We start from the raw sequence: 27,425 nt of genomic DNA, 5'->3' as shown, positions 1-27,425 counted from the left end.
TCACACCCTCTTCTCTAGTCCGGGTCGTCCCCTCACATCCCTCCGGACTCGGTCGGCAGGAGGCGGACCAGAACCACTTGCCGCAGCCAGTCGGAGGCGGGGAGGCACACACCACCCTGACCCTTTCCGAAGAGCAGGGCGAGCTGCATTGTGGGAATTGTAGTCCTGCACCTCCCTTCCCCGCCTCCCGCAAGATGCCGCTGGGAGCGGTTAAGAGACTACAGCTCCCGGCAGGCATAGCGAGGGGCCCGGACTCCCACCCCGCCCCTCCACGCGCCGAGGGCGGTTCCAGCACGCCCAGCGGAGCGCGGAACTACCCAAACCCATGCAGGGCGACCGGCGTGGTCCGCCGGGCCCAGAGCGGCTGGACTCTCCTTGTTATCGTGGTCCTGCATCTCCACAAGATGCCGCTGGGGCGACTTGTCGCGGCGGAACTTGGACTTCTCGCAGACCAGCGAGTGCCCAGCGCCTCTTGCAGCTTGCAGGAGGGGGCACGGGGACAATCTGCCCTCCAGGACCTCGGAGCGCCTGCGCCGTCTCCCGCCCTCCCCTCCGCCACCACACCCTCCCTAACCACGCCCCACCTCCTGCAACACCCCACCGCCCTCCACCACGCCCCCCAAGCCCCCACCGCCCTCCATCACGCCCCCACCGCCTTCCGCCACGCCACGCCTTCTGCCAGACCACGCCCTCCCTACCAGCGCCCCACGCCCTCTCCCGCCACTCCATGCCTCGCCCACTTTCCGCACCCCGCCCCGGTTGGCATGCGCAATGGGGCAGGCCCCGCTTGTTGAGGCTGGTACCCAGGTGGGCGTGTGGCTGAGCAGCCGGCGGGTGCTGAGACTACCTGGACCCCGAAGGGAAGCTCCCTGGCCCGCCTTTGAAACCATGAATTCGCTGGCTAGAATGGAAATGCTGGGGAACTCGGAAGCTGGAAGTTGCCTTTTCAACGCCGCCTTTCTCGCCATCCCCTGTATCCCTCCGGCTGCGACGATCCTCCCTCTGGACCCCGTGGTCAGGCCCGCCCAGAGCGCCCCGTGGACCCTGCCTGACTGAACGGTCCACGTCTTGGTCTGGCCTCTTGAAACTAACTCAGCCATGTTGTGAAAAAGAGAAAACATCACAGTGAGCAGCCCTCATTCGTGCATTATGCAGACAGGACACTCACGCGCACAGGTGAGTGACTCCCTAAGCTGCTTTGGGGGACAACACCCACACCCCTTCTTTGATGCCCCACACAGGCTGGTTCACCGTTTCCTTATCCCAGTGTGGACCTCTTGGCCTAATTAACACAGGCAACAGGACCAGAAGTTCCCGGTGGTCCTCCCAAAATCTTGGGGAAGTTTGTGTAGGAAGGTAATACACAACTCAGCCTTTCTGCCCTACAGTATGGTTTCTTTGTAACCACATTTAACATCCCTTTTTAAATATACATTTGGAACCACTTTTAATAATTTATTGCTGGTGGGGGTTACACTGATAATTCTCTTAAGTCAGTTCCCCTTTTAGTTCCTCTGATTAATTCCAAGTTCTGCATTACTACCTGCTTCTCCAATGAGTCTTGGCAGCCCCAATTCTATGTAAAGAGGATGCAAAACAGCAGAATATCTGTGCTATGGCTTTCTGGAGCATCAGTTTTACTACAAGATTTGGAAGAAATGAAGTTAAGTAATTTCCGACCTAAGTAATTAAAAATTTAAAAGTGAAACAAGACTGGGAAGTCATCCACCATTAATATGTGTCAGTGATTTGTGCCTGAAATGTCAGACTTTCTCTGAGAAAATACTAAGGAGAACCTATTTCCCATTATCTTCAATAGCAAAAATTATAAGACATTGCAAGTCCTGGAAAAACCCTACCAATTTCCTAAATCACTATATGGCACCTAGATAGAAGTTACAAATACGGTGTTAGGATGGAAAATGCTTAAGATATTGTTTCTTGGTCACCCCGCATTTAATGTGGTTGTTACCGCACAGTTGCTTTGTGCAGTAGCAGTGGCATCTCCTTGACCAGGAACATCAGATATTGGACAGCTTGTTGACACTCCAAAGCTTTGCAGAGTGACCAGCATGATTGATGATCTACCAATTGAATTTGGAAGCAACATGAAGCTTTTCTTGCAAACCATTTAGTTTAAAATGTTCTTTTTGAGGACTCAATGTAGAGTTTATATAAATATCAGCTGAAAAATGTACTGAGTAATAAGTGGCTGCTGTGCAGTTTAAGTATTAGAGACTCACATGTCTTTTTCCAGAAAAACACTAACTGGGGATATATTCTGTGGGGTATACCTGTATTATGAAAAAGATGGCAAAAATTCCATTTATTTTAAAGATTAAAGTTGTAGCTTTGAGCAAACTTGGGCTGAGAAGCCCGTTCAGGGTACGTCCAGAGTTCTGTGTCTCTGATGATTCTTTGCCAACATCTGTGTACAAACATGCCTGAAGGTTGTGCATTAAAGAAACAGATTTCCCTTGAGCCCAGATTCCTCTCCATGTACCGTTCTGCTTCTCTGCTCAACTCAAGCAGCCTCTCCTCACGTTCTCTCCTGAACTGATTCTGTTCCAGCTTTCTCCACTGCACTTCACTGAAGTGGCTTTTATACAGGTCACCAATGATTTCCATTTTGCTAAATACAAGGCTAAGTTTTTAAGGTTTGTTATCTCATTCACCTTTTCTGCTGCGTTTGACACAGATGATACAATTGAGCACTTCCTCCCTTTTTTTCCCCTAAGGATTGGCCGTGAGCTAACATCTGTTGCCAGACTTCCTCCTCTTCTTTTTCTTCTTCTCCCCAAAGCCCCCCAGTACAGAGTTGTGTATTCTAGTCATAAGTCCTTCTAGTTCTGCTATGTGGGACGCCGACTCAGCGTGGCTTGATGAGCGGTGCTGGGTCTGCACCCAGGATCCAAACCGTTGAAACCCTGGGCCACTGAAGCAGAGCGTGCAAACTTAACCGCTGGCCCCCTGGCCCCTGTTTCCTCCTCCTCGAAACACTTTCCTCTGGATTTCCTAGCCCCTTCCCCCTCACTCTATCTTCCTCCTTCCGCTCCTCCTCCCCCCACCAGATTTCTAGTAATCCTCAGCCTCCTTCTCTTTGCTGTGTGCCCTCTCTGCTCAGATCCCACCCAGTCTCCCAGCTTTGAATACCATCTGCTGATCACCCCCAGGCCTGGGTCCTCTTCCCTGAGGAGAGCACCCGGGAGTCATCCTTGACTCTGCCCTTCTCACCCCCCATGCAATCTCACAGCAAGTCCTGTTGGCCCTGCCTGTCACATGCATCCTGAGTGCAGCTTCTTGCTGTCTCCATTTCTCTGGCGGGGCCAGCCACCTTCCTCTCTTACTGGTCTACTGCCAAGGACAGCCTCCCAACTGTCTCTACTTCCTCGCTTGCCCTTCTACAGCCATTCTCTGCTCAGCATCCAGAGTGATCTCTTGAAAAGGGGAAGAACCATGTTATGCTCCACCCACCTCCCCCATTTAAACTCTCTATTGCTGGGGCTGGCCCCGTGGTAGGCGGCCCAGTGTTTCGTCAGTTCGAATCCTGGACCCGGACATGGCACCGCTCATCAAACCACGCTGAGGTGGCATCCCACATGCCACAACTAGAAGGACCCACAACTAAGAATATACAGCTATGTACCGGGGGCCGTTGGGAAGAAAAAGGAAAAAAATAAAATCTTTAAAAAAAAAAAATTTAAACACTCTACTGCTTCTCATTGCAAGAGCTCAGACAACCTGGCCCCTCCTACCTCTTCAGCCTGCTCCTCCCTTGCTTGTTCATACTCTTGTGTGTCAGCTTTTCTGGTGTCTAGAACTGAAAGCGATCTTAACTCACAGGCAGATATTAGATCATAGAATCTAGAGCATAAGGCATGGAAGGAAAAGTCCATGACAGAATGAAGGGCCAGAAATTTTTTAAGCAGAAGAAACAGTGAAAATGTAACTGATCTGTATGAAGATACTCAAAAGAATGTAGTAACAAATTTAAAAAAAAAAAGAGTCAACAGACTTGCAAAGAAATAGAAATACCTTTGACCAAAACCTGGAAACAAAATGCTATACTTAGTAAATATAAAATGACAAAAATTTTACACTTTACATTTCTGGGCCATAATGTAATAAAATTAGAAATAACAGAAATAGAGAATGTAAGATGTCCAACATTTTGAAAATGTTACAACATTGTTTTAAATAAATTAATGCCTGGGTCAGGATTCATATCCAGAACACAGTTACAGTACCTATAAACACACATGCTTGCTGATACATCCAGACATGTGCAGTGGGAGTGAAGGAGAGCACTCTCTGACCCAGAAGCTCCTAGAGGACAGGGTAATGTTCATCAGAGCCCTAGGACCGCCCTGGGGTCATTTAACATCTCATGACAAGCGGGAGCAGGTGAAGGCTGTGCTGGGAACTGTAACTGCAGACGCTGGTAATAAATGCGAGGCCTCACTCTGCAGAGCTTGAACTTGACCTCACAGTCCTTTCCAGTGAAGGCGTCTAGGCAGCCCCCACAGATGGACCTGTGCTGCTGGACAGGATCAAACTGCCCTCCGATGGCGGCAGCTTGGAAACTGGCACCAGCAGCCGCCGTGGAAAACTTGATGGCCCCAGGAGAATCTCTGATCCCCCCTTGGGAGGGCTCGGGGTCCCACCGTTCTCCTGGTCGGGGCTCAGAGCCTGGCTGCCTTGTGTCCTCTCCCCTCAGCTGTTCTCCCTCTGACTGTGTGGAAGTCGGGGAAGCGCACAGTCATGAAAAACGGCAGCTCTGTGGGCTGTGTCGGGCTGTGGAAGTGCACAAATGAAGGAGAACTTTTAAAGCAGAACACGGAACGGTTTGTGCCGTCGGATGAGAGCTCTGCCGCATACATTCATAACGGGCTTGCAAGACAATGTGGAAATGGCTGAAACTTTTTATGAAGTTCATCCCTTTAGTTTGTTTAAATTGGAAAATATACATTTAGAAATGAATTTGGCACATACAAAATTTAAACCTTAGCTACCCAGAAATTCAAATATCTAGAATGAGGCACTTCCCAAAGTTCTGTGTAACTCAGATTTTACTATGGCTTGAAAACTATTAATGTATAATGCAGTTGGTGAAATAGCACACATTCACAGAGAATGTTATAGCAATAATTATAATATATGTTATATATATAATAATTCAATATATATGATAATATATATAGCAATTATAACAACATATTAATAATTATATAATAATATATATCAAAAATTGAACACCTCTGAGTCAAGCACTGCCATAAGCACTTTATATTCATTATCTCACAAGAATTCTCTCTGAGGTAGGTTTTAGTATCTTCACTTTAGAGGCTAATTAGTAAATAATACATTGAATAGAAACTGTTTAAAACGTGGAAGGCAGTCAAAAATACAACGTTGAGTGAAAAACGCAAGTTACAGGTGTATATACAGCACATTTGTCAAAAGTTTTATAAAGTTAAACAATGTTTACAGTACATACATATGTAGTATAACTATGATGAAAGTCAAAGGAACAATATATTTTTTTAAACATCGGATGAATGATTTTCCTTGGTGAGGAGGCAAAGGGTAATATTTCAGAAGGACCATGCAGATGGCTTTAAAGGTACTAATGAAGTTTTATTTATTAAGAAGGTGATAGGTACAGGGTGTTTATTTTATTTTTCTTCATACCTTGTGTATATATATATATATTATTTTGTATGTATAAAATAGTTTGTAATTTTTAAAACTTTAAACAGCTTTATTGAGGTAAAGCCCATATACATTACCATTTGTTCATTTAAAGTGTACAATTCAATGGATTTTCATATACTCGTGTGTATGTGCAACCAACACCACAGTCAATGTTAGAACATTTTTATCACCTCAAAAAGGAACCTGTACCCTTTAGCTGTCACCCCCGCCCCACCATCCCCAGCCCTAAGCAGCCACTCATCCACTTTCTGTCTCTGTGGGTTTCCCTGTACTGGACATTATTACTGTATAAATAGAATCATGTAACACCTGGGCTTTTGGGATTGGCTTCATTCACTCAGCGTAATGTCTTCAAGGTCCATCCAAGTTGTAGCGTGTCAGGACTTTGTTCCTTTTTATGACCACAAACAGTTTTAAACCATTTTATCTTGAATGCTGGTGCTTGAGGAGAAATGGTTTAATTAGAAGGAAATGAGAAAGCAAGATTCCTCTCGAATCAGCTGCTTCCAGGTTCTCTGGAGGAGGATGGCAGGGTTCTCATTCCAGAATGTCCAGAATGTTTCCAAAACTGGGAATACTAAGCTGTGGGGTGAATTTTTGGTTCCCAAGTGAGTGTGTATAAAGCAGAGTGGAAGAAGAGTTAATTTACTGAGGAAAAGGGACAAAGACTAATGAAAGAAAGAGCTAGAGCAGGAGAGAGGGACGGAGGGAGGGAAGAGAGCTGCGTGGGGCGGCATGAACAGCTGGGAGCAGTCAAGGCAGAATAGAAGGGCCAGCACAGCTTGGGGACAGACCAGGGGAAGGAAGAAAGGGATGCGGTAGCCTCAGGTCATGAATCTCCAAATTCTCAACTACTGGAGTCCCTGGCCCTGGGGGCCTGTTATCACCTTACGGGGTGGGAGCTGGGCTGAGGGGGGCGAGGCTAATCATCATGGAAGGAAGTCCTTGTCAGGCGGCCTCAGTGTGTGTGTGGAAGTCCACAGCGTGAGGTGTAGAAATTTAGGGAGAACCTGTGTCTGGCCTTCCAACCCATTTAAGCACCAGTCACATGCATACGTGTCTCTGAGCATGTCTGTGTAACTCAAGAGATGAAACTGTAGAAGGGGAAGTCAGTACCTCTGGGGGGACTACTGCTCGCCGGGTAACTTGGAATCAACGTGGCATTGAATCTGACATCCTTTGTGCAGTGGGTCTATTTGTAAGTTAGCTATTGCTGCTTAGCAACCCACCCCAAAACTTAGCTCAGCTGAGCTGGTCAGCACTTTAGGCTGGGCTTAGCTGGGCCACTCTGCTGGGCTCAGCTGGGCTCCTTCGTGCCTTTTGGTCGGCTGCTGGCTGCCTGGGGGACTCTGCCTCTGCGTGTGAGCTGGGTGCTGACTGAGCCCCTTGGTTCTCCTCGCCGTGGTGTCGCATCCTCCAGCAGGCTAACATGGGCTTGTTCTCATGGAGATGGCAGAATTCTGAAGGAAAAAGCAGACGCATTCAAGACCTTCGGGCTCAGGCCTGAAATGGGCACACTGTCATAGCCACTGCATTCTGTTGGCCAGAGCGAATAGGGCGAGCCCAGATGCAAGGTTTGGGGAGCAGATTCTGCCTCTTGATGGGAGCAGCTGCAAAACCACATCACAAAGGACATGGATGCAGGAGGGATGGAAAATCACTGTCATTTTTGCCATCAGTGTCATTGTGCTTTTTCTTGCAGATGAGGTTTGTATACCTGCTCAAGTCGAGTAACTTGTCCAAAGCCCCACAGCTACTAAGGGGCTGGGCTGGGACACGGTGTCGACTCTGCCCGACTCCGGAGCCCAAGCACAGCCACCAGACCACACTCCTGCAGCTGCCCTCGTCATTCCCGGGTCCTGGGGAGGGACGCTCCTGCAGGAAGCAGGATTCCTCTGCGCTTCACGTCCATCCAGTACTCTTCAGCGCTGGGAATTAGCCCCGCCAGAGGATGCGGAAGCATTTTGGAAAGATGGGGCATAATTTAGGTAAGTGGCTGAGGGCTGAGTTTAGGAAATCAAAGCTCAACATTATATCTTTTTATTTATAATCGTAGGAGAAACTTGAAAACACATCTAATGCATTCCACGTGTTTGCAAATTCTTCTCGACCCTTTTTGGTATTTGTAGGCTATTCATGATTTTCAACTCAGACTAAATCAAACCACCATGCCTGAAACAAGCTCTTACTCTGAGAGCAAGAGCCATAAAGACAGACCTGCTGAGGAGACATTTCCTCCTGCTCCAGTTTAGCCAGACAACTGAGCAAGGCCTGAAGCAGCTCTTTGATTTCAACAGGGCAAAGCTGCTACCTAAGACCCCAACTGAGGCTCTGCAGTGCGGGCCGGGGTGGGGGGCAAGTTCCGTAGCTCACCCTTACAGCTCATGCCTCCCCAACCTCGAGTCAGTGGTTCTTGCCCCTAACTGCGCATTAGAATCACCTGGGGGCCTTTTAAAATTCCCCAAACCCTCGTGGCAACAGACCAGTTAAGTCAGAATCCCTGGAGTGGGCCCCGGCCACCAGTGTTTTTAAAGCTCTCCGGGTGAGTACAGTGTGCCGCCACTGCTGAGAACCGCTGCCTTAAGCCAGCATCTTGGTGAATGAGTTACAAGTGGTTTCTCTAATTAATGTGGAAACGTTTGTCGCTGAGCTACAGCCTTTCAGTCTCACCTGCATCACCTACTCACCACCCTTTTCGTGGACCAACCCCTACTCCTCATTTTGTTCCTGATTCCACCCAGTCCCACAGGTCTTGAGAGCATGCTGTGCACACGGCACTGTCCTAGGCGTCTTGGCCTTGGTGAGCATCACCGTGGGGGTAGACTTTGCTGGATAAAAATTGCATCATAAAAACTCAAAACCATGCCACTTACCAAATTGAGTCAAAACTAGAAAGACCTAGGGGGTCACGCAAGGGTGAGGACATTAATAGATACTTTGGAAATTAAAATCCATCGGATGTTGCCATGAGTGAATGTGTTCCACTTTCAAATGAAACAAAGCAACACACTACTGTTGTTCTGAAATATCGAGTGTAGGATTTTTGTACAAATAGGCAGGATTTAAGTTTTTTATTGATGTATATCCTGCATACAGAAATATATGCAGAAATCATTCATGTAAAACTGGATGAATTGTCAGAGGGCATGCACTTGTGTAACCAACATCTAGAACCAGCTTTGCTCGTGGCCCCCGACAATCGCTTTCTCCCTCCCTCCTTCCCAAAGGTAACCAACATCTTACCAGCTAACACTGTAGGTCAGTTTTCTTTTTATGGAAGTGTTTTATTACAGAAAATTAGGAACATATACATAATAAACAAAATAGCATAACAGACCCGTCACTCAGCTTCAACAGCTACTAACTGTCTGCCATTTCTCTTTCATCTCTACTTCAGCCCATTCCCCACCCCTCACTTTATGTGTTTTCAGTTTTTTTGTTGGGCAAGATGTATGTACATTGAAAGGTACAAATCTCAACCACACAGTTTTGATAAATAAATATACCCATATAAGCTTCACCCCTTTTAAGAATTCAATATTTCCATTATCCCCAGAAAATGCCCACATGTTCCTTCCCATGAAATTTTTCTCTCCCGGAGGCAACCACTGTTCGTTTTTTCACTGTAGATTCGTTTAAGCTGAAATCATACAACGTAGATGATTTTATGTCCAGCCTGCCTCCCTCAGCATCACGTTTATGAGACTCACCCACTGTGTGTGTGTCAGCATTTGCTCCTGGGCACAGCAGAGGACCGTTCTGCTGTGTGAGTGCCCCACAACTTTCCTACTGATGGGCACGTGGGCTATTTCCTCTCTGAACACTCTTGTACAAATACCTTTTTGTATTCTATTTAATTCCTTTACTAGTATTTAAGTGAACCACTTGCATAGTTTTAGCGGTTGCTCCAGGAATGTGCATCTTTAACATACTTATGTTATATTTGCATCTTTAACATATCACAATCTACTTAGACTTAATAGTGTACTATTTTCATCAATGTTAAAATGACAAGCCCTGCCACAGAACAGGTCCGTTGACCTCCTCCCCTTTGTGCTATTGTCGGCATAAATTTCACATCTACTCATGTTTTAATCCCACAATATAGTGTTAAACTTTTGCTTTAAATAGTCGTAGGTCTTTTAAAGAAATTAAGAGAAAAATGTTTTAATAAATATTTGGAGGGAGATGCTTTGAGGTTCTGCAAACATATAGTAATGTTTGGCAGAGTGTTGGGAAATTGGTGAGGGCACAGCGAAACTGAAACAGCACTCTGTTACCCCAGAACCTGCCCACCACACAGAACAGGACCGTTCTGGAAGGAGAGGTTCAGACTTCGCAGCCCCGAAGGCAGCACCAGGGACTTCCTCTCCCTCTAACTTCTCAGCCAGGGCACTCCCTCTGTTCAAGGCCAATGTGGTGACGTTCACAGCGGCTGCCCTCCACAGCAAAAGTTGACTGGGGAAGGTTCATAAGGTCCTGTCTGGGGCAATAGTGGGGAGAGAAGAGCTCTTCAGCACAGAACTCGGCTAATCTGCAGGAAATAAACTTCTCCAGGATTGACCATCTGGTTCACAGCAGAAGGTTCTAGGCCATGTGGCTGCAGTGGAAAGATGTTCACCAGGAGAATGGTTCACAAGTCGTCACTGGTACTACACTAAGATTCCTAGCTCAATATGTGCCATAACATCTTGAAAGCCAACAAGGAGAAAATAGGAGGCACCAGGACACGATAAGTACACTGCCCTCAGTTATGGGTCATAATTACAGAGTCACACTAATGAACAGATGTAGACTTAGTATATTCCAGAGGTGTGATGGATCAGACGGACCAACCTAGGACATTGAGGCGGAGATTGCCCATTGTCATATGGGAGCTCTCGGGAACAGAGCTCAGCCAGATCATGGGTCTCCTGAATCTTCAGCTGTTAATCTTTCATGACGTGATATTGCCAATGGAGAGCCTGATTCAAGGCCCCTGTTATGTTAAAAGAAAGAAAAAAGAGAAAAGAGGGCCTCCTTTCTGTATGTTATTCATGTATTATTTTATGTCCAGCCTGCCTCCCTCAGCATCGCATCTATGAGATTCACCCGGATGTGTGTGGCAGCATTTGCTCCTCAGCATAACTGAGGAGCGTTCTGTGTGAATGCCCCACAGCTTTCCTACTGATGACACGTGGGTTATTTCCTCTATGAACATTGTTCCCCTTGAGGCCAGAGCAATGGGATCACAAAATGCTAACATCATTGCCAAAGGCCCAGTCCTATGTGTGAGTGAGGAGGGGCGGTTCTCAAAGACCAGAGGTTTGGGTTAAACAGGCTTGCGCTTCCCAAATACCTTACTCCTTACTTGAGACTCTGTTTTCTAGAGGATCTAGGCTAAGAAAATCAATACTAGAAATGGGTATATAAAACTGAACCTTGGGAGAGTATTTTGGAATTGGGTCGATCACTTATTTGAAAACAATTGCTTGTGATAACTCAGGAGGATGTACCAGGAGCTGTGTATATACTGCACCTTACCTCACAGAGCAACTACCTCCACCTGATTCTGTTGAGTCAGCTTTGTCAGGTTGTGTTGAGACTTTCCAATCTCACCAAGACATACTGTGTCCCTGGAGCTTACTTTGTCCACATCATTGGATAGATGTGGTCCACACATTACATGTCAATCAGGAAGGGAAGAAGATGATGAGCAGACACTCTGTAGCCATGGGTGGTTGGTAGTCTTCCCTCACTGACAGCTCAGTGCTGAGGCAGCATCTAATGTCTCCTTGGTCCTAGAAGTAAAAGGTCCATCTTTCCACTCCCCACTTAATTGGCATCTATTGGGGGACTGCTTCTGGTCCTGTCTCTTCCAGGGTTGAGTCCCTCTTTTTCTCTTTGCCAAGAATAAGAATGTGCGTATGCTGCTTGTTATGAGTATACATAGACCCTGACTCCCCTTTCCCACAAATAAATGGGACAGATAAGATGGCATATCAATCTTGTTTGCTAAGATGTGGCCTCTAGTGAATATTGAAATTGAAGTTTCTCTTATGGCCATTCGTCACTGAACCTTAGCATCTGAAATGACACAGATTTTTATCTACAAGTAAATTAAGTTCATAAGTTCACTTCTCAAAAGGCAGCCCAATTCATAAAACTCTACAATCTGTCTATAATGGCCCACATTAGGACCAAGAGTTCTGATTTTCAAGTAAAGAACTGAGTCTCAATCTCAGACTGATCATAATTAGCAAAATCGAATGGAATCCATTTCCCAGCCTCATCTTGATGGAGATCAACTTCTCTACCTTCTCAAAACTGCCGTCTGTAATAATAGTGAGTTAGCAAGACCCAGGGAAGCTAAGCCAGAGCATTCAAAAGACAATTTCCAGTACCCTAAGTGCCTATCAGCATCTTCTGTCCATTCCCAAGTTTCAAAAAGATCCGCGGGTCTGGAAGGCAGTATCTTCTTTCTTAGATGCAACCGGGCCTTCTTTTCACACTTGTGAGGGAAGTCATTGAATCATTTAATGTTCAAGTTATAATCCTCAAAGTTCCCTTAGTAGCCATGAACCCCCCAAATGTTTGTAATTTCTGTAATAGTAGGTCAAGTCCAATCAGTGATGATGGATATTTTTCAGGGTTGGTGCTCAATAAATGCTTAGATACTCTCAACCTTATATTACATAGAAGTATGGAGTTATCAGTACTTATCCAGAGACGTCTTAAACCTATACACCGTGAGGAAGCTAGCACCTGTAACAGCTTTGCTGTGCTTTTTAGTATCTTATTGAAAACATCCTGCTATTTAAATAAAATAATAACAAGACTGCGAGTAAATGCATATCTCCAAATTAAAATTAAAAAGATGAATAAATTCATGAGGCGGTGGTGTAGGGAGCAGTGGTGGGGGTTTTGTTTGTTTGCTCCTTCATCCTCACTAGCCATTGGGTGTCTGCTAAACTCACTTATGTCCCACATTGGCCACTGGTTCTCAAGTAAAGAGCCCAAGGCATCTTGAATTCAGGGCGTGATGTGTTCATTCACTTTACTGCAGCTCTGTTTTGCCTGATTCCTTTTCCTGCACCACATCAATAGGGGTTATATAAAGACGTAGGCTGCCGGGTATGGAGATTCCTCTGCTAAATTGCAGATTTCAATGTGCTACTCCAACTCCTTTGTTTCAGACAATACAGTAACCCTAGAGTTCTCCCCAAATGTCCAGAGTTCCTTCAGCTCTATCCTGTGTTCCCCATGGAAAGAGAAGCCATGTCTTCTGGTTTGGGGTTTCTTCCATAGGTTTTCCCTCCACTCTGAAGACATTGAAGCGGCTCCCAGGTCAGTTTTTAAGCTTTGACATTGGGAATACTTGAGGTGCTCCAGGTGTGAGAAAAAGTGGGAGATAGTAACCAGCTTCTCTGTCCTGCTCTCTTGCGTTAGTACACGGGATGTGAAAAGGAAGGGTGTCCAGTTGTTGGATGTCTTCCTGCTGCTGACACTGTTGAGCCAGCACTTAAAGAATAGTGTCGGAATTCACTGCAATCAGAAATGTCTACACCTCTGAGCTCTTTCTTTGTCTGGGCGTATAAGTGTGGTGGTATCTACCTACTGAACACTTCTATTATTTTTGAAGGAAATTCCAATTAAATGATACCATTACCTAGATATGAAGAGGCTCCAGAACCTTAGCAGAAAGAAAAAGAGAGAGAAGGAGAGGGAGAGAGGAGGAGAGAAGAGAAGAGAAAGAAAAGAAAGGGGGAAAAAAGCCAAATCTAAATCTGGAGATGTCACCCATGTTTTTCAAAGAGGCCACAGTTTTCTTCCTGTCACCATACTGCTTCACTGCCTGGGTCCATGAAAACTGATCAAGGTGTTCACCTTAAGTATGTCCCCTGGGCTGTTCAAAGGCAAGTAACACTACTATTGAAACTTACATCTGTTTTGATATATTCTCATTGGCACTAGTGGGATTGGACCTTAAATAGCATCATTTCCCTTCCTGGGATATTTTTTACCCTCTCTCGGCTTGCCTTCAGTGTTAATAGCTAAAAGAAGTTGTGGGGAGAGGAGGAGCAATCATACTCTACTTACACTTAGATTGAGCAATTTACTTGGAAAAGAATGAGCCTGAAACTGATCCAAAAAAGATTTGAACTCATCTCCAGATTCCGTAGATTTTCAGGTTGTAAAGACATTTTTCCCCCTGGCATTCTGGAAAGTGGCTAAGGAATTAGTTAGAATTGCCCTCCAGCTCTCTACTCACCAGAATGCCAACTTGAAGGCATTTACACACCCTGCCACAGTCCCCGACTTGTTTGTTTTGATTTGCTTTGGTTTGGCAAAGTGCTCAAATACAGAGTTGTCTGACTCTGATACTTCTGTATCGAGCTACAACTCAGTAAGACACCTGGGTCACAGTTCAAAAGTCCCTGACCTGATGCTGGGGTAGGATTTTGATTATGATTTCTAACAGTAAAAGAGGAAATAAGTGTCCTGATGCTGTGATGCACTCATCAGGCTGACTGGAAATATTTTCTGACTCCTCCAGGTTACCTGCCATCAGGTTCTCTCCTTTTTCATAGGTTGCATCAAAAAGGAAAACTGATCACTTTTATGGGACCCCAGACTAGTTCCCAGCAAGCTCTCTGTCAATAGGCTAGCATACACAGTAGATCGTTAACTGGGCAGATTTGTAAATCACCAGTGAAGAAGATGGAAAGATAGACGAAAAGACACAGGGCGGACTGCTTTTATCTGATTTGTGGTGAGGTTCCATCTACATATCATGGAAGGGCCCCCCAAATTAACGGGGATGGTGCTAACTCAGCTTCTAGAAGGTTTCCCAGCCAACTCTGCAGTTAGGACAAGGCTTTCTGTTCAGGCACTGTGTGGATTTACTTTCTCCCACGTTTTCTAAACAGCACATAAGGTAGAATTTAGTACTAAATTATCATTCCCCTGGGAGAATGGACTAGCACAAGCTGTGAGACCCCTGTAAAGTCAGCCCATATGAACCACTCTCCACTCTGCCCCCGACACTGAGGGGCTCTGTTGACAATGGGGTTCTGCAGTCTTCCTTCCCCAGATGGTAGATGAGAGTGTCTCCTACTGTACCGACTGGCAGTTCTCATGCTCATAGCCTGCTGTCTGAGACTGACATGCTTTTGTCAGGCCCTGCTCAACTGTCAGCAAGTCAGCTTCAGAAGCCTGGCCCCAGGCAGTAACAATGTCACCTGGGAAAAAAACCTTCTCAGATGATCACGTTAGTCCACCTGGATTACGGGTACCACCAGTGATGTGCAGGTGTGATGGTTAATTTTACGCGTCAACCTGAGTGGGCTAAGGGATGCCCAGATGGCTGCTAAAACTATTTCTAGGTGTGTCTGTGAGAGTGTTTCCAGAAGAGATTAGCATTTGAATCAGTTGACTGAGTAAAGACGGCCACCCTCACCAATGTGGATGGGCAGCGTCCAATCCATGAAGGGCCTCAGTAGAACAACAAGGCAGAGGAAGGGCGAATTGAGCTGCCACATCATCTTCTCCTGTCCTAGGACATTGGAGCTCCTGGTTCTCAGGCCTTTGCGTTTAGAGTAGAATTATGCCACAGCCTTTCCCAGGCCTCCAGCTTGCAGAGAGCAGACTATGGGACTGCTCAGCCTCTGTAATCATGTGAACCAATCTCTCATAATAAGTTTATCTTTATACATCATATTGGTTCTGTTTCTCTGGAGAACCCTGGCTAATACACCATGTAAATGCTTAACAATCAGCTAGTTCTGTGTGGGGAGAAGGGGACATCATGATTTGTAGTATATACCACTTCCTGTAAATATTCCTGCCATGGCCAGTTTCAAACTCCCCGTTTGAAACTGGAGTTGGAAGAGACGCGCACTGTTGACTGACGTGAGCAGGCAGACCCAGCTCCAGCCACCTGTCTAGATTACCCATGATTCTTTTCTTCCTGCTGCATTTCTTCACCTTGGAAACTCTGTAAATTTTTGTACCTGAAGTATGAATGTGGATAAATTGTAGGTTGTGGAACCCACCCCACCACACCCCGGACAGTGTGTGTGTGTGTAAGAGAACTTCCCTGTTCAAGCACACCATCCATATCACCACGCCTGTTCTCACTCTATGCTCAACGCAACCCCTGATCTACGGGTTAGTGCCAGACCCTAATCCTGGTTATCTCACCAATGCGTCACCAAAGAACCCTGAAATGTAACAGGGCAAAATTAAGAATGCTAGAATATATTCAGAGACTTTTTGTATTTTAGGCCAATTAACTTCAAATTAAGTTGATTACCTACTCCCACTTAATTGTTTCATACTAATGGAGTAAAAAATGACTTCTTGTTAGTAAACTCTCAGAAGTACTCATCCGAAAGAGGTTACAGGTTTCAATTTTGTGGCTACCATTTGTCATTAAATAGTATAGCAGGAGGGGCCTGCCTCATGGCAGAGTGGTTAAGTTTGCACACTTTGCTGCAGGTGGCCCACTGTTTCGTCGGTTCGAATCCTGGGCGTGGACATGGTACTGCTCATCAAGCCACGCTGAGGCAGTGTCCCACATGCCACAACTAGAAGGACCCACAACTAAGAATATACAACTATGTACTGGGGGGACTTTGGAGAGAAAAAGGAAAAAAAAAATAGTGTAGCAGGTGCTCATATTTCTTTTTACTTATTTATTTTTTTGAGGAAGATTAGCCCTGAGCTAACTACTGCGATCCTCTTCTTCGTCTTCTTCTTTTTTTTTTTTTTTTTGCTGAGGAAGACTGGCCCTGAGCTAACATCCATGCCCATCTTCCTCTACTTTGTACATGGTACTCCTACCACAACATGGCTTTTGTCAAGTGGTGCCACGTCCACAACTGGGATCCGAACCGGTGAACCCCAGGCCTCCGAGAATCGGAACGTGTGAACTTAACCGCTGCACCACTGGGCGGGCCCCACAGGTGCTCATATTTCTGAGCTTTGCTGTGAGGAGTCTAATTGAGGACTCAGCTGTTCTTGTGTAATTTGTCACTGACCCTCTCTGAGTGCACCGAGTAATGAGTTTCTTTTCTCTGATACTATCTAAACTAAAAGTAAATCAACAAGCACAGAATGTGTGAAGTGGCTACCTAACAGGTTTAGTGGAATTTTAAATCAACTGATAAAACAGATGGAAGGCACCAGCTGAAACAAAAGTGTTGTAGAGAAAAGTGGTTCAGATCCAGATTTCCTGAGGCATCCGTGTTCCCATCCCCACCTCTGCCAATATCAGCTACACGCTATTGAACATCCTTTGGCAGAGGTTGCTGGCTGATTATCATAACTACTTTTACTTTCCCTGGGTTCCTGGCTGGTCTGTATCTCCCAATCTTTCTTGCAGTTAATTGTGGCTGTCTGCCCAGTTCTTGCCAATGGAACAGGAACAGAAAAGCAATAGATGCTACTTTGGTGCTGAGGATTTTAGGAAGGCCATATTGTTCCTCCATTCTCCTTTTTTAATACAGGCTGGACTCAGATGACAACAAAGACTCTGAGGGATGGCGGAACAGCAACTGAAAGAAACCTGGTTCCTTGAATCGCCAGGAGAAGAGTCTGCTGCTGACTGAGGCCGTCTCTTTGATTTTACTTGAGTGCATTGTCTTTGAACTTCACCAACCTATTTGTTACATCAGCTGAGCCCACCCTAATGAATACAGCATCTCTGTAAGTGAAAGTATAACAATACTACCTGCCTTAGTTAACACCCTCTTGGTTGGGAGTAAGAAAACTCTCCTCAAGCTAGTCTAAGCTAAGTGGAGAAAGTTTCCATAATGAAGTGGTGGCCCAGAATTACAGCTGGGCCTCACGAGGCAATAGAGACAAACAGGAAAGCCATCTAAAACCTCAGAAGCCACTTTTTACATCTCTCTCTCTCACCTCTGGCCCAGTAAGCTCTGGCCATTATTTTTTCTCTGTACGTCTTCATTATTCTATCTTTCTTTCCATGTAAATGCCACTCCACAATTTCTGATTTCATATTCTCCATGCTCACGAAAGTAACATCTCTCAGTTACAATTCCAAATCAAGGGACTAGGATCTATGTGACCATCTTGGGCCAAGTGTTCACCATTGGTCCTCTTTAGACCAGAGCAATGGGATCACAAAATATTAACATCATTGCCAAAGGCCCGCTCCCGTGTGTGAGTAAGGAGGGGCGGTTCTCAAAGACAAGAAGTTTGGGTTAAATAGACTTCTCAAAATGTGCCAAGTACACGACATCATAAATTATCATAAAAATAAAATGAAATGCTCATAGATTCCTTAGCAAACTTTCTAACACACTGTAAGACTTCCATGTTACTTGTTATTCTTATAATTATTATTAGACATTATTTAGTTTTCTTTTGTCATAATGAATTATCACTACTTAGCAGCCTAAACAATATTTATGATCTCAGAGTTTCCGTGGGTCAGAAGTCTGGGCACAGTGTGGCTCAGCTGGTTCCTCTGGTCCAGTCTCCCAAGAACCAAATCAAGATGTTGGCAGGACTGTGTTCCTTTCTAGCAGGAGATCCTCGGAGGCACTTCAAAGCTCGTTTAGGTTGTTGGCAGAATTCAGTTCCTTGCACCTGTAGGAAAAGGTCCCTGTTTCCTTGCTGACTGGCAGCTGTGGGTTGTCTTTATCTCCCGGACGTTGCTCTCTAGTCCCTGCAGGTGTGCCCTCATGTCTCAGAACCAGCAGTGGAGTGTTGAGCCCTTCTCACTCGGACTCTGTCTGCTGTCACCTCTATAGCATCTTTCCTGCCTCCTCTTCCACCACATCTCTGGCTCCAGCCGGAGAAACTTATCTGCTTTTAAGGCTCGTGTGATTAATTTGGGCCCACTCAGATAATCTAGAATAATCTCCCTATTTTAAAGTCCATAATCTTAATTACACTGGCAAGCTCCCTTCCGACGTGAAACGTAGCATATCCTAGGTTCCAGTGATTAGGGCCTGGGCATTTTCAGGGCGTCATTCTGCCCACCACAGGCAGATGTTAAATATGACTACTCCACGCTTCTCCCACTTAGAAAACATGAGAAACATACTCGACCTAACTCTCGTTTGCTATTAATTGTTCTGAAGAAATTTTAAACAAGTCATGCTGTGAACATGATCGTAATGATTATACATGCAATTGGTGTTTTGCCTTTACGTGTACTTTCTATACATCTATTTTAAAATGTATGATTAATTCTTTGTTAATATATACCTCTGGCTGACTTACTCATTTTGCAAATACGTATTTTCCCTCTTCACAATTTCGGGTGCTGGAGACACAGTCCTGAACAGCATAATTTAGGATCCTGCACCACAAAGGAGCCTCCAGACTAGCACTGGGAGATGAGACAAGCAATAAGCGAGTAAACCCAGGAAAAATCAAGGTCATTTTAGATGGTGATAAAGCAGGGTCATGTGATCAAGAGAGCCCAGATGGCTGGGTGGGCAGACAGCCACTCTATTTTAGATTGGCTGGTCAGGGTAGGTCTCTCTAAGGAGGTGAGATTTGGGCTTTCCAGGTAGGAGGTACAGTCAAAGAACGTATCCATGGGGGTGGGGACCCATTTGAGTGCTGTGGCTACCAGCCTGGGAAAAAGTGACGGATGGGGAGAAAGGTATCAGGTGAGTCAGAGACGGGGGCCATGGCCAGATTGTTTGCCTAACACTTTTAAAGTCTAATTGTCAGTAGAGGTACTAAAGATCATAATCCAATTTTAAAACTATAAAGCGTACAAGTGATCAGTTCAAAGGGAACTTTAACAAATTGGTCTGCTTGGGTACAATATTTTTCATCAAATGTAAAATTGTAGTGAAAGAGCAAAGAAAAAAGAAAGTTGTAATGGATAATTTCACTGAGATGTCCCCAAGTTCACCAGTCCTATAAAATCACTCTTCGCCTTCAAGTGTCAAGAGAAGACATGATCTTTCATAAAAAATGCCCATGTCCCACCTGTAATGGGAGAACCTCAAACCCTTCCTTTTCCTCATGCCTTTTCCTGATAATCACTGGACTTTGTTTCTTCAAGTCAGTTTGTCCTAATTTACTGCTTCTGCTAAATTTTAATCTCACTTGTATCTGTCCTCTGACTGCTTTTATTTATTTCCTTCCCAGAGAGGGAAAAAGCCCATTTCCTTAATTTTCCTCAAATGCACTCCCCCAACAAGTCTGTGTAGTTGTAATATACTGGTTATTTACAGGAAAGAAACAGGAGTTATATTGCATTTACTTCAAACTTAAAAATGGTCATCCCTGATCCAAATAACATTGGCCATGCCCACATGGGGTCGACATGTTCACTGTGTCCTTGTAGCCTTGACCAATGCCTCACTCTCTCTGACTTCCATTAGCTTCCCCTTACTTTACAGACTTGAAAGCTCTTAATTTAATAGCTGATGCTTCACAAATGGCTGATTTTGCATCAGAAATTACATTGTCTCTCCCATTAAAAGACAGCAGAACTTGTATAATCCATTGCTACTATAATATTTTATGATTTACTGTATTATCTAAATACATTTAGAATTTTGTCCGTGTTTTGCAGTTTTAAAAGTTATGCATGCTGCTTGGTTTTGTTTGGAATTACTTTACAAATCTCCCTACTAATAGTTTATGTTCCTAATATCAAATTGTGCAAGTCTCCATGAGGCTCTTGTCATAATCCAAATAAAAAACATTTAACAAATTTGAGTGCTGGCAGTTTGGTTAAACGTTTTATTGCCATTTATGAAGTTCTAACTAAACAACTTTTTTTTAAAGCTAAGACTTCATTATAATAGAAATCTGATTCAGGGAGCTTAGAAGTAATTTAGGAAAGCAACATAAAAAAAACAGGGATGAGAAATTTGTGTGTTTCTTTCCTCTATTTCGTTCCATGGTGATAAGAAGATAGACAGTTTATGGATTATGGTGGTCTCATCATTTCTAGTAAATAAATTGACCGGCCCAAGTCTCCAGAAAGTTTCATGGTTCATAAAGTTTTACATTACAAATGACAGGGGCCAGCCTGGTGGTGCAGCGGTTAAGTGTACACGTTCTGCTTCAGTGGCCTGGGGTTAGCTGGTTCAGATCCAGGGTGCGGACATGGCACTGCTTGACAAGCCATGCTGTGGCAGGCGTCCCACATGTAAAGTAGAGGAAGATGGGCACGGTTGTTAGCTCAGAACCAGTCTTCCTCAGCAAAACGAGGAGGATTGGTGGCAGATGTTAGCTCAGGGCTAATCTTCCTCAAAAAAAAAAAAAAAAAGAAAAAGAAACCAGAATAAAATTATAAATGACAAATTCTCACCATCTCCATTCTCATCCATCTTCCAGTTTACAGCAGCAGGAGCAAAAATCGACTTTAAACAGCTCAGAAAGTACTGGCTCCTTTTTATTTGATTCCATCAGTGTCATTCTGGAATGTGTATCTTAAGTCTCTAAGCCAATTCCTTGGCCACTTGTCAAGAGTTCCAAATATTTGCTCTTTTATTATTTTTTTAAATTTTCGTAAGGAAGATTTTACCCTGAGCCAACATTTGTTGCCAATCCTCCTCTTTTTTGTTGGAGAAAGGTTAGCCCTGAGCTAATATATGTGCTAGTCTTCCTCTACTTTGTATGTGGGTCGCCGCCACAGCATGGCTGATGGTGGAGCAGGTCTGCACCCAGGATCTGAACCCGTGAACCCTGGGCCGCTGAAGCGGAGCAAGAGGAACTTAAATCACTTGGCTGTGGGGCCGGCCCCCAAATATTTGCTCCTTTAGACACATTATTCAATGACAGATATTTTGATAGCATTAGCTTACATTGATCACATCTGTTTCTTAGTTTTGTCTGTTGGTTTTCTTTTTCAATTTTATTGGCGAAAACATACAAATAAGGAGAAAAAAAATTAACCCCAGAAGTAAGTTATGTGGAGGTGATCACCATCTTGCATTTCTTCAACATTTGTCTTCTTTTGCAGATTTAATTTTTTTTAAAAGTTCACAGAAAAATTAAGAGGGAGGTACAGAGGTTTCCCATATACCTCCTGCCCCCACAAATGCATAGCTTTCCCCCATTATCAACATCTCTCACCAGAGTGGTATATTTATTACAATTGATTAATGTACTTTGACATATCATAATTACCCAAATTCTATCATTTACATTAGCGTCCACTCTTGGTATTGTACATTCTATGGGTTTGGACAAATGTGTAATGACATATTCATCATAATAGGATCAGAGTATTTTCACTGCCCTAAAAACCCTCTGTGCTTTCCTATTCATCCTTCCTCTCCACCCACTATAGCCACTTGTTTTTATTCCTCTTTTAAGGTATGCCAATTTTTCTTCATTTATTTTGAATCTATGCTGTTGGATGAGTACAATTTTGGATTTTTATGTCTTCTGATGAAGCAAACCTACATCTGTTATTTGGTGTCTTTATCTTTGTAATACCTTGAATTTCAACAGTTTGTCTGTGATGTACTAGGTTTTGTTTTGTTTTTCTTTATTCCGTTTGCAGCTTTCTAAAATTTCTGAATCTGTGGCTTAATGTCTTTCATCAAACGTGGACTATTTTTACTCATTATCTCTTCATATGTTTTCTCTGCTGCGTTTTCTCTCTTCTTTTTTGTGACTACAATTACATATATGGTAGAATATTGATATTTTCCCACAGTTCTATTTTGTTGTTCTTTTTTCTCTCTCTTTGCATCAGTTTTTTGATCCATGTTTGCTTTCACTTATCTCAACTTTGCTGTATATAATCTGCTTTTAAATGCATCCAATGGCTTTTTTTTTTTTGAGGAAGATTAGCCCTAAGCTAACATCTGCTGCCAATCCTCCTCTTTTTGCTGGGGAAGACTGGCCCTGAGCTAACATCCATGCCCATCTTCCTCTACTTTATATGTGGGACGCCTGCCACAGCATGGCTTCCAAGTGATGCCATGTCCACACCTGGGATCCGAACTGGCGAACCCTGGGCCACCGAAGCAGAAGGGGCATGCTTAACCACTATGCCACTGGGCCAGGCCCCATCCAATGGATTTTTTATTTCAAGTATTTTATCGTTAATTTTAGAATTCCCATTTGATTAGTTTTAAGTTTATGTTTACCTAGTTAAATTTTTCTCAATTCTTCAACATTTTAAAATCCTTGTATACTAATTCCACTGTCTGGCTCATACATCTATCTTTAGCTATTGACTTTTTCTCTATTATGGATTACATTTTCCCAGAACTGTTCATGTCTACTTTTTAAAATTATATGTTATATTTTGTATATGATATCTTGAAAATATTCTTTCTTCTACACTGTGTGTATATATATATACACATATACTGCATATGCATCTATCTGTGTGTGCATATATATACACAGACATATACTGCACAGTCATGTGTCACTCAAGGATGGGGATACATTCTGAGAAATGCATCATTAGGTGATTTCATCATTGTGTGACTATCATAGAGTGCACTTACACAAACCTCGATGGTATAGCCTACTACACACTTAGGCTATTATTAGTCCACTAAGTACTAATCTTATGGGGCCGCCATCATATACACAGTCTGTCATCGACCAGACCATCATTATGTGGTGCATGACTGTGTAGATCTCTACACTGTGTGTGTGTATGTGCGCCTGTATTTTTTTTTTTAAAGAAAAGCAGTTAGATTATTAGCAGATCATTTTGATCCTGTCAGAGATTTGTTTTTGGCTTTGTTAGGGAAAGTCTGTATTAGTTTTCTCCTTTCTACTAAGGCACAGCCTTTACCAATATGTTGTGGACATTATTCCTAGGATGACGCCTTTCTGGAATCTCAACTGAATGTCCCTGTTATCCTTCAAGTTATTTTCACCCTGGTTAGTTCAAAATCCCACACATCCCCAGGTCGCTGCAGCCTCTGGAATCTCTGTTCAGCTTTCAGCCCCTCGTGTATTTTCTGCTAGACCCTGTGCATTCTCACCTGCCCGCGTGCCACTTAGGGGTTGGTCAAGAGCAACAGGGGTGACCCCAAGAAAATTTCAGGTACTTTTTCTCTAAGGTCCCCTGCCCTGCAGATTGCACTTACCTTAACAGCCCTGAACTCCGCTGTTTCTTCCATGCAGTGAAACTTCAGCTGTGTGTTGGAACTCTGACTTTCTGCATATTTGGGGAATGTCCCTAGGTAGACATATAAATATGAAACTCACCTCACGTGCTCCCTTTCTTTCAAGGATTATCTCCCCATTCTGTCCATCGCCTAATGCCTCAGAACAGTTGATTTATGACCCTGATGAAATTCTATAATTGCTTAGGATGTGAGGGTGAGTCTATGCCAACTCTGTCATAATCAGAATTGTAAGTCACACAATATATTAGTAAAATATTTGTGTGCTCTTCTGAATCCCTTCTAGGGCTTTGAGTTTCTGGAGAACATCTTCAATATCTCTCCTGGTTCCTATTTTATGGTAAATATTTGATATCATTTGATACCAAATGAACAAATGAGCGATGAGTCTGCTAAGTAGAAAAGATTATTGACTCATCTGATATGGTTACTAGAAATCAAGAAGGGTCCTCTTACTGATATTTGAAATGTCTCCAACACGACAGGGTGTCGTAAATTTGAAAAGCACTCAGGGCTTCTCAATCAGAGTGATATATGCTCAAATCCCATTCTACTGCTGACTAGTCTGTGATCTTGCTAAAGTTACTTAATCTCCCCAAACTCCAGTTTCAAGTCTAGAAAACGAGATTTTAAGCTGTCCTGTGCTGAGGCTTATATAGAAAAGTAACTGCTTACAATGTCTGCCTCTAATATGGAAGCTTGATAATAGCTCACTGTGTTTCTTTATCTCAGTGGCTACAAATAACAGTTGGGTAATAGAATCATCTGGACAGATTTTTAGAGCGTTTTTTATGGGATATACCCAGAGCACATATGGTGTGATCTGGGAATTAGTGTTTTTTTATTAAAGTCCCCATTAATTCTATCTACAGCCAAAATGGTGAATTACTGCCAGAGAAGGCATTGCTACTTGTTAATTCGTCTCTTCTTTTTTTTTTTTAGTTGCAGTAACATTGGTCTATAACATTATATAGATTTGAGGTGTCCATCACGGTATATCGACTTCTGTATAGACTGCAACGTGTTTGCCACCAAAAGTCTAGCTTCCATCCATCGCTGTGCCAATGACCCCCTTTACCATTTGGCCCTCCCCACAACATGTTTCTTGAATAATGCGATAAATGTGGTTCTTTGTGTCAAACTTCTGTTAGTCCTGTATCTTCTGGCCTTGTCTAACTTTATTGTCTCTTTCCTATTATTTTGGATGTAGAATGAGCTTTCAGTTCCTTCAGATCTACTGCCTGACAGTGGGCAACAGAGGCCAAGATGAGTCACATATCTCAGGAGCGAAAAATAGATTTAGAATTAAAGTTTACCAACTTCCAATCCCTCATATTTTTAGTTTTTTCACAAAACAATAATGCCTCTTTAAAAGTGGCACTTGGGCTATTTTCTATGGGTAAAGAAGACAATTTACAGAAACAAATCATTTTATGTCTTACAGATAATATTTTTGGATATCCCAGAAGCCTCAATGCTGAGCTATCATTGTCTTGATCATTTTTGTGAGAGTTTACAACAAGAATAAAAAAGATGGACAGTGAAGATTGCTCCTCCTGGACCGAATTCTTTCTCTTTGGAACTACCAATAACCCTGAGACTGAAGTGAACCTATTTACCACATTTCTAGTTGTTTATCTTATTAATCTTCTGGAAAATCTGGAAATGATTGTTTTAATTAAAGTGGATTCCCAGTTGCACACACCGATGTACTTTTTCCTCAGTCACCTCTCTTCTGTGACCTCTGCTATACCTCAGCAATTGGGCCCAAGATGCTGGTGGACCTCTTTGCCAAGAGCAAGTCAGTCCCCTTCTTTGGCTTGGCTCTGCAATTTTTTATCTTCCCTATCTTTTCAGATTCTGAGTGTCTACTGCTGGCAATGGTGGCCTTTGATTGGTACAAGGACATTAGAAGCCCATTGTTGTACAGTCAACATGTGCAGCAGAGTGTGCTTCCTGCTCGTGGCTGGGGTTTATCTGGTGGGAATGGCAGATGCTTTGATACACACCACATTAACATTCTGCTTGGGTTTCTCTGGGTCAAATGAGATGAGCCATTTCTTTTGTCATATCTCTCCTCCTCTATCACTCTCTTACTCAGATACACAGATCAATGAGTTAGTGATATGCACCATTATTGGCTTCACTGAACTGAGTACCATTTCAGGAGTTCTTGTCTCCTATTGTTGTATTATCCTATCCTTCTTGAAGATCCACACTGCTGAGGGGAGGCTCAAAGTGTTCTCTACCTGCGTCTCCCACTTAACTGCTGTGGCAATTTCCCAAGGAACTACACTCTTCATGTATTTCAGGGCAAGTCCTTCCTACACCCTGGATCAAGACAAGTGAACTCGTTGTGTTACACCCTTGTGGTTCCCACATGAAACCCTCTGATTTATAGCTACAGAACAAGATGTCAAACGGCCCTGCAGAAACTGAAAACTAGATTTGGTTTAAGTAAATATGTATATAGTGTAAGCAAATATGTGTTTATATATGTATACACACAAACATACTCTTGGGTGTCTCAGATTGTTTATTATAGTGCAAAGTCATCTCAACTACCTTAATTAATAAAATAAGTATTTTACTAAGCCAGAATGGTACCAATATTTTGGAATTTCCTAAATATACTATATTTCAGTGTATATCTCCATTTTAAATAAGGTTCTCTCTATTTTTGGAAAACTTTCCAATCTCCATCTTAGTGTGCCAACTTTTCGTTTGTTTGATGTTTATTTTATGCATTAATTTCATTATTCTAAGAGCTGTTAGAGTTTAGAATGTCCTTTTTGTCCTTCTAGGTGCTTTGCATTTCATGGTGAATCCAGTAGTTTGTATACTAATGATTCCTGATGAATGTATACTAATGAATGGAAATGAGCGTGACTAGTTAACTAATCTTACAGATAATTCATAATAAACTCCAAATCACCCTGAAGTAAAAAGGCAAGATACTCTCAGTTCAAGCAAAATGTGTAAACCTAGAGTGCAGAGATGAAAAGAATCTTTGAAATTCAGTTTCAGAAATAAACAATGAATAGGGGTACAGTGGATGGTGGGGAGAGGCGAGAATTCTAGACAGAGAGGAAGAGAATGAGGGGTCCTGAGGTGGGCAGACAATGCCTTCTTAGAGAATACGAAGCCCAACGCGGGAAGGACAGAGAGCAAAACAGAAGTCTCCTGGTAAAGTACATCCTTGTGCTCAGATTCTGAGCTCAGTTGTTTCCACTGAGATGTCCTTCCCTTCTTCCCCCTGCACAGTCCTAACCCCTTTCCTTGTTGTTTATGAGTGACGCTGTTCTTAAGCCATCATTTTCTCTTTCACTCTGTTGATTGAATCATCGATCCCAAGGAGACTGTGAACATTCTTTACTCGGGGACTGAGCGTTTCATTCCTGTCATCCCAGTGCTTGCATCGTATCTGGGATACAGAATGGAAAAGCAAGCAAATAATAAAAACCACACACCCCATAACATTTTGAATGTTTATCAGATATCTGTCAAAACATAATTAAATGAGGATATAATATTTGCCTTGTATATATACTTAATAGCTTTTAAGAAAGTGCATAAGATGGTTTTGGATACTAAGGTAATAAATCTATAATGATATATTAATGA

General features: G+C 43.4%; 1 long non-coding RNA gene across 2 annotated transcripts; it reads left to right on the top strand.

The window, feature by feature from the left end:
- The first annotated feature begins 284 nt into the window (after positions 1-284).
- LOC103563479 (uncharacterized) lies at positions 285-27,425 on the top strand. Of its 2 annotated transcripts, XR_011538964.1 has the most exons (4): positions 285-1,176; positions 7,418-7,703; positions 17,205-19,105; positions 25,246-27,425. It is a non-coding gene; the product is annotated as an uncharacterized lncRNA (long non-coding RNA). The 2 variants fall into 2 exon arrangements; XR_011538963.1 differs by having other exon boundaries at positions 17,205-27,425.

Source organism: Equus przewalskii, chromosome 4 (assembly GCF_037783145.1).
Source record: "Equus przewalskii isolate Varuska chromosome 4, EquPr2, whole genome shotgun sequence".
NCBI classification, from domain to species: Eukaryota; Metazoa; Chordata; class Mammalia; order Perissodactyla; family Equidae; genus Equus; species Equus przewalskii.
The sequence above is the reverse complement of the archived record's forward strand: the minus strand, read 5'-3'. Positions and strand labels throughout refer to the sequence as shown.